The 8234-nt window shown below is 30.7% G+C and overlaps 1 long non-coding RNA gene and 3 other non-coding genes across 4 annotated transcripts; all 4 read left to right on the top strand.

The window, feature by feature from the left end:
* Positions 1–4249: 4249 nt before the first annotated feature.
* Positions 4250–7419, top strand: LOC141847248 (uncharacterized). Its single transcript, XR_012603412.1, has 3 exons — positions 4250–4372; positions 4465–7228; positions 7402–7419. It is a non-coding gene; the product is annotated as an uncharacterized LOC141847248 (long non-coding RNA).
* LOC141848148 (small nucleolar RNA R11/Z151) lies at positions 4492–4584 on the top strand. Its single transcript, XR_012603486.1, has one exon. It is a non-coding gene; the product is annotated as a small nucleolar RNA R11/Z151 (small nucleolar RNA).
* LOC141848149 (small nucleolar RNA Z152/R70/R12) lies at positions 4722–4831 on the top strand. The gene has a single exon (XR_012603487.1). It is a non-coding gene; the product is annotated as a small nucleolar RNA Z152/R70/R12 (small nucleolar RNA).
* LOC141848155 (small nucleolar RNA snoR138) lies at positions 6256–6395 on the top strand. Its single transcript, XR_012603492.1, has one exon. It is a non-coding gene; the product is annotated as a small nucleolar RNA snoR138 (small nucleolar RNA).
* Positions 7420–8234: the final 815 nt, after the last annotated feature.

Genomic DNA, 8234 nt, shown 5'->3' with positions numbered 1-8234 from the left:
AAATGTTAGCATGAATGCAGCATGACACTCACATTGACAGTGGATCCCACTGCATATCAGTGGAACCCACTATATGCAGTTATAAGTGTCATGTTATATTCATGCTAACATTTTTCATGCTAACATTTTTCATGCTACGAATCATTACTCAATTTGCCAATCTCAACTCCGACTGGCCGGTGCGTTGATACGTTGCAGTTTGTGTTCTTTTATAGTAACAGTTGCGTATTTAATCAGCTGCTACAACAAATAAATAAATAACAAGTCAAGTCAAGTCGTATTATTTTAATACAACAAACCAGTTCAAAAAAAACAAAAAAATCAAGTTGTAGGTATTATTTTAAAGCAACAAGCTAATTTTAAACAAATAAGAATTCAATGGGCTGGTTGCCACAGGGTCCCACAGTGACAGATTGTAGCTTGCATTGTTAAGGGCACATCTAACGCTGCTTTTCCCATTGACAGCCAATGAATAGCTTGCATTATTGAAAGAGGAAGCACGTGCAGCTTGGCATGCACCAACTAAGCCTGCACCAACTAAGCCTGAGCTTGCAATTTTAGCACATACTTAAATTGATTACGATGAAGCATATTTATAGAAAAGAATAAAAGCTTGAATCTCAATAAAATCGAGTAATATCTTCTTCTGTCGTGACTGACTATAGTTTCTCAATTTACCTCCTCATAGATGATTGTCGGACCGACCGTGTAAGGCCTAGAGCTGTCAAACGAATCAACCCATAGCGGGGCGGACCAACCCATGGTGGGACAGGGCGGGCTAACCCATCAACTTGGCAGGTTGAGAAATCTCCAATCCAATCCAACTCAAGGCAGACCGCGAGTTAGACGGGCCAATCTATGGGCCTATTAAAAAATAAAAAGATATTAAAAATTTTAAATTTAAATTATAATTTAAATGGATTAAATTGAAAATGTTAAACTTGTAATATAAATAGATCAAATACATTAATTCATTGAGTTTTCTACTTTAATTTTAAATTTTAAAATAAATAAATAAACTTTCTCAATCCGCAGGCCAACTCAAGTTCGTCACGGGTCAATCCACGCAGATCACGAGCCTAAGTGGGTCAACCCATCTTAAAATGGATTGATAAAATTTCAACATAATCCGCCTAAATTACTTGACAGGGGCGAACCAATCCGGCGGCCTAATCTAACTTGACGATTATAATGAAGTCATTATAATGGCGGATTCCACCTTTTACGAAGAGCTTGCAGTTTGCTTATGAGCCCGATGGCCGCCTGATCCAAGCTAGTAGAATACAGGTCAAGTCGATCGTATTAGTGAAATACAATAAGCCATTTTTAAATGAAATAAAACTCAAGTTGTATTATTTTACTTGGCCAACAAGCTCGTTTTAAATAATTAATAAAATGTCAAGTTGCATTATTTGATTCCGGTCAATTATGTCATATTATTTTAATACGACCAGCTGGCTTAAATAAAATAAAATGTCAAGTTGTATTATTTTACTCTGACAAGTCAATTTATATAAAATAAAAAAATCAAATTAAATTATCTTATCTTGTTAACGCAATTATTGAAGCTTGCGAGAAAAAAAATTTGTTATGACAATAATTAATTTTGATTAGGCCAACTAATTAAGTTGAATCTAGGCCGGCCAACTTTACTTTAAAATAATACTATTTTTTTAAATATATTTATACATATATATATAATTAATTAAATTAAAATATGTCAATTTTAATTCGATCAAATCAAAGTTATTGTTAGGGCAAATTAAGACTCGATCTTAAGTTAAATTTTAATTACAAAGTTTGTTTTTATCCTCCCAGCAAGGAGAGTAAAGAAAATAATTATTCTCCAGCTGTTCTTCCTCATTTATTTCAAAAAAAAAAATCTAAAAGCAAGACTATTTAATGGATGTCATATGATTATTTTTATTAAAAATTTGATCTACAAGAATTAAGAAATTATTTACACTACTTATTTAGTTTTTTGTTTGATCTACAAGAATCCAATTTTGTTCATTTTTGAGCAACAAGGAGTTTATAAGTTTTGGACTGTAAATGAACAAAGTCGATGTATAAAAGCTTATATTACATTCGAGCAATAGTCAAAACTAAATTTCAAAAACAAACCGAGACTAGTGAGGTTGATTAGTTCATTAGTGTTTATAATAATTATATTTTTGTTTTTTATAATACACTAAAATATAAATATATATATATATATATATCATTTATTAGATAAATGTTTGAATTAAATTATAAATATTGTAACATTTTTTAGCTCAATTTAAAAAGATGAAAGATTTAATTGCTTATAATGAATAAACAAATAGATATAGTCATGATATAAAATTAAATTAATACATATAAATCCATTTATTTAATAATTTTCTTACCCGAAACATGAAATATGTTGAAAATTATGTAAATTTCACTTATATCTTTTCCTTCCTTCAAAGTAAACACATCACTAATATTTTTTACGTTGAAAAAGAATAATTTACATTTTTAAGGACTCATTCAACAGGCTGCATGTCACGGGCCCACATAGATAGATAGTACATGTTTTTCATATGTGCCCATATTGATTGCCAAATAATTATCTTGTATTATCATTTTTTTTATAATTTAGATATCTAATTCCAACCCATCTAATTATTCTAATTAATTTGGTAGGTTATCGATCCATTTCTTTAAAATCTAATTAATTATGGGTTCTACGGCCCTTTGAAAGGAGTAATTAACTTGCATTATTGCAGGGGCGGCTCAAGCCTCCGAGAGGCCCTAGGCGAATTTTTTTTAATAATTATTATTATTTAAAAAAAATTCTTTCATCTCTTTTTATTCACATTTGAGACCCATAATGGTGGGTTTAAAATTTTTTTAAAATAAATTAAAATATTAATTTTAAAAATATTTTTTTTATATAAAATTAAATTTTCTAATTTTTTGAGATGTAAAATTATTAATTAAATTTCTATATTCATTTTATTTGCAATTTCTTTAGCAGAAATCATAGCAGATATGAATCTATTTTCTCTATATATACTCATTCAAAAAAGAAATAAAACTTTTTAATTAATCTAATACAATAGTAATGTTCATATCTTTACATTGTAAAAATTTGCTAACAGTATTAGCGGCTAATAAGTTTACAAGTTTACAACAGAAATTATTGATAAGAAAATAAGAAATTAACAGAAATATAAAAAAAAGATCATAGAAAAATATGTAATAAAAGATCTTATAATTCTGATCGTTTCTCTCCTTACACCCCTTGTGATAATTTCAAAAATATCTTGAGGAGAGAAAATAAACTATTAAATAAGTAAAATATTTGAAGTTGAGTAAAATAGGTTACTAGGTTAATAAGGAAAGAAGGAGAGGAATATAAAGATATAAATATATAATGATTAATATTTTAAAAAAATGGGCCCTAGTTTATTGGGGGCCCTATGCCTAAAGTCGGCACTGCATTATTGATGGTTATTTCAAATGAACCGTACAATGAAAAGGATTTTTATTTGTAAAAAAAAATTGACTTTTTTGACAACGAATTCTTATCCCATGATTCATCTTTTTATTATCCATATTTCTGAGTAAATTAGTCATTAACTCGATGATTATGAGTAAACTTCTTTAAAAATTCACTGATTTAACACGTTAACAAACAAACAAAATTCACTAATTTAACATAATAGATGGATTTGTAGAGATGATTTATGAGTAACTCACAAGTGATATAGAAGAAATTAATATTTAAAAATTTTTATATGTATTTAAGTTGGGCCTAATAACATAGCCCATTAATAAACATCACCATTTGGGATCTATTTAATAAAAGTTTTTTTATATAGAATAGGGAAATTTAAGAATTAATAAATTTAGTTTATTAATATTCATAAAAAAAACTTACGAAAAATTTGACCTAATAATTTATCTAACTTTTTCATTGTAAATGATTTTTTAGATTTAAAACACATAAAAATAATATAAATTATTATGATTTTGAATTATGTATGAAATATTTAAAATAATATAAATTCTATAAAGACAATAATGTTATAATTAGTAAATTAAAATTATAGTAAATAAATTTAATAAAAATGAATATATTTGAATATTTGCACAACTAACGGTTGGTTTGGATCAATCTTTCGCCGGAAAGAGTCCATCGGACGGTCGATATATGCCTATCGCCCCGCCGTCAAAAATAGAAACCCTAAAATCCATCGATTCCCTTTCTTCACGGCTTCACCCGCCGCAAATGTTCGGAACCCTAAAAATGTAATCCCGTCGCTATAAATTCCTGGGCTTTTTATATATGGAGCACATCCAGGATCCGCCTCCGCCGCCTTCTTTGATTGACGGCCCTCAGGTCAGGCTGGCTCACCGCTACGGTGAACTGTTCAAGGCTTCTTCTTCGTGTTGGTAGGATTTTTTTGTTTGAGTGTTTTCTCATCGTTTTAGGGATTTCGACTTCTGCTCGAGATTTGCTGGCTGATGATGAGTGGTCTTTAAGTCTTAGCGGATTTCAGTGAGGCTTTCTGGTCTATGATCTTACCACTGTTGTTACACACACTGAAGCCTACTCTATTTCACAGAAAAATGATTGCTTTCTACCTTGTTGGGGTTAAGATCAATTTTGGTGCAATGCTTGATCTGCTCTTTACTGATTCATGGATTTTCTGTGTTTTATGCTGCATTCGGCGAAAGAGGAATCGGTTGTCGCGATGATGAGGTTAGGGTTTGGTGTGGGCAGTGGTGATAGCATATTGTTTGTTATCTCCGTGAGCCTTTCTCACCATTAATACGACTTCTCCTTCCACTGAGCTCACAATTTTTATCCTCTACGAAGTGATGAATGATTTTTTTTTAAAAAAAATTATTTATTTTTATTACACTAATTATCAAGTACGACCTTCAATTTTATTTAATCAACCAATGCATTGTTGTTTTTGGTTTCATTCAACATGTATGTAATTATGTTAACAATGCGACCAATTCTTCAACATATGGATTGATGTTATCTTGTTGACATTCTTATCTTTCACTCTAACATGTTTTGCTTGGTAGAAACCTTCATTCATTTATTGAGACATTTATTTTCACTTCATCCTTGGTTACTTTTCTCAAGTAATATGATATAACTTGCTGGAAGCTTCAATATTATCTGGTGTCAAATGTGGTATAAGCTTGAATTATCGCATATGGTAATTTAATTGTACAGAAAGTATGTCTCATTTCAGTTTGATTAATATCAAAGGCTATTTGTTTTGATTAATTTATTACTTAGGCCTTACTTTCTTTTTTGATTGAACCTATGTATATTTTTTGGCCACATTGTGATCCTATGATAACAGTGGCATATATTGAAATAGTCATTTCGGGTTGTTTTTAATTGAGGGAGATGCCATATCCTATATTAGAATTTTACAACTAGAAAAGTGTTGTGCATTTAGATCAGAGAATTTTTAATGTTATGATTCCAGGAAACCAAAACATAAATTTTCTTGTATGTGCTAATATTCATGGGTAAAGTACAATTAGTTGATCGAAGTTAAACTTAGACTGAGGCCCAAGTGCTGAGGCTCCTTGCAAAATGAATTGTTTGGCTGCTTACTTTTTTTGTGCAAGAATAATTATGGGATGAGCATTGCAGCTCAAATAGATTGATGTTTGTGCTGTCCTTTATCACCCAACACTGCTATATATCATTGCTGTTGCATCTGCTGCTTTAAGTTTGTTGGCTAGGAAGTTTTGAGCTGTTATTATAAATTTACATTAGTTTTGGTATAGGCGACAGGTAGCTAATATGAAAACTAAACTGTAAACTTGATAGATGATTTGGTGCACGAGTACTGACGCTCTGTTTAATATCAGTATCCGGATGCGTAAACTCTGTGCAAGAATAGATTAGGGTATGCGCTTTGCAGCACAAATGAACTTGTGTTTATGCTGCCTGTATTTACCCAACACTATTACATATTAATACTTTTAGATCTCAATTTCACAAGTACATTTTGGTAACATGAGCAAGATATTTATATTTATTTGTATTTTCTTATCTCTTTCTTGGCTTATATAGTCATTTACACTGAATGAAAATTTATACATTAGATGAGTTAATTTTGTTAATTCTCATGCACTATGGCTCTCAATATGGTTCACAGTCAATCTTAGACCAACCCTTTCATTTGCTTGCTCTCTGGCAGTTCATTGATTCTTTCTCTTCGAGAATAATTTATAAACAGTTGCTAAAACGCCTCTCGAATAACTGGATGCAAGATATGCAGATATGTGCATACAGTTCAGACGGAGGCACAAAACAACGTGAATCATTTTGAGGGAAAGGAACTGTTTTATCTAATCGTTCCTTTCTTAGATTGCTTCAGATATTTATTATTATCTTCTTAGATGGATGCAAGATATGTAGATAAAACTGTTTTATCTATTCATTTTGAGTGAAGTATTGCAGCTAATTATGATAGGCGATGGGAGTAGTTATTTAGACAAACTTCAATTGATGCACAGCATGACTTCTGAGCAAGATCCATTGTTCTGTCGCTCTACATTTCTGTGCCAGACTGAATCAGGCCAATTTGCCCTTTGCAACATAACTAATTTCTGCTTATGCTGTAATCACTCAAATACTACTTCAGATTACTACTTACTGATTTAGTACCCACTTTCACAATTATTCTGTAGAACATGTTCTGTGTTCTATGTTTCATGTGTTTTCTTGTTTGATTGAAATAGTTACCTTGAATTAAACTCATGCACAGTTAAATGAGGCTCCCTGTAATAATTACCTTTAAATAGATACCTTGATTGAAATAGTTACATTGATGTTTATGCTGACTCTAATCAGCCAGTGAACTCTTGTTAATTTATTTAAAGCATTTTTTGTCATTCATATTTTTGTTTTTGTTTTTAATATTTTGAGTTTAATCAATCTTGATCCTTATTTTTTCCTACATAGTGCAAGACTTCATATTTGCTCTCCTTCAAGCTAAGCTTATGATTTTTTGGGTCTTCCAAATTGAGCTCCTTTTAATCATATTTTTTTCCCTTTAATTGTTTTCATCCCAAGTAGATCAGCAAACGCACTCTGTCCCAAAACCTCAACTTGAGCCATGTTTTGTGGCAATTTCTTCGTTTGCAAGAGGAACCCAAAGTTGGTGTTTCCTGCCTAACTCATCCGCCAGTGAACTCATGTCGTGATCTTGCGGAGGTGGTCTGGATTACATCTTATTTTCCTTGATCAATATTATTTTGTCAGGCATTCCTTGATCGAACACATCTTTCTAGTGCTGCTTGACTTAATATTCATGTTAAGATTGGTTAAATTATTATTTATCTTCAAAATTGACTTCTATCTCCCTTTTCCTTTGTGTTGTCTGTCAGGTTGCTCTACAGTCACTACCTTGTTGAGTTTATATGTTTATTCTCTGTCATGAATGTGAGTTTGTGCATGGTCTTTCCAATTGTAATTATGTTCTTATTTGGGTTTAATATTTGTTTAAATATGATGAGATGTATCTAGATTCATTTCTTTGATATTAATAAAGAAATGAACATTTGGATTTGTTTAAAGCTTCTTCATCATGTGTATTGAATGAACTCTTGTGCTTCTCTTGTACATGACTAAGCGCAGCACGGCTTGGGAGCTGAGCTCGAACGTTTTTTTATTAATAAATTAAATAATATTATTATAAATATTAAATATTTCATGATTTAAACATAATAAATAATAAATGATTAAGGAGGAGGGAACCATATATGAAGGAGGCTCACTAAACTAAGGATCTTGATGAAGTAATAAGAGGGTCACGATCATATATTTGCACTCTTGGAATAAATTTTAAACCTTAAATCAACGTTTGACTTTTGACTCTGACTGTTCAAGTGGAGGCTTAGCTACTCACTACATCAATAAATATTTCATATTAAATCATAAGAAATTTTTAATTATAGTTTAGACATTAGATTAAACTTGACTAAACATATACAATGGAAGATTTGATTGAAATATGATTTATTAATTCTTTTTATTATTATTATTATAGGTTTTTAGAATACATATTTTGTTATTATACAATTAATTATTGTTTTTAAATTTTTATTTTATTTTGGGATCCAATAGTTGTTTTTTCATATTTACCAAGGCGTTATCGCCAACCCAATTGGCAATGCGCTTTTGCCCACCAAACACATCAATACACGTGTACCAAATGCTC

This window comes from Curcuma longa, chromosome 16 (genome assembly GCF_044706935.1).
Source record: "Curcuma longa cultivar G26 ecotype Majalengka, Jawa Barat chromosome 16, ITB_CL_G26_1.1, whole genome shotgun sequence".
NCBI lineage: Eukaryota > Viridiplantae > Streptophyta > Magnoliopsida > Zingiberales > Zingiberaceae > Curcuma > Curcuma longa.
Note: the sequence above shows the minus strand (reverse complement) of the source record. Positions and strands in the feature narration are given on the sequence as shown.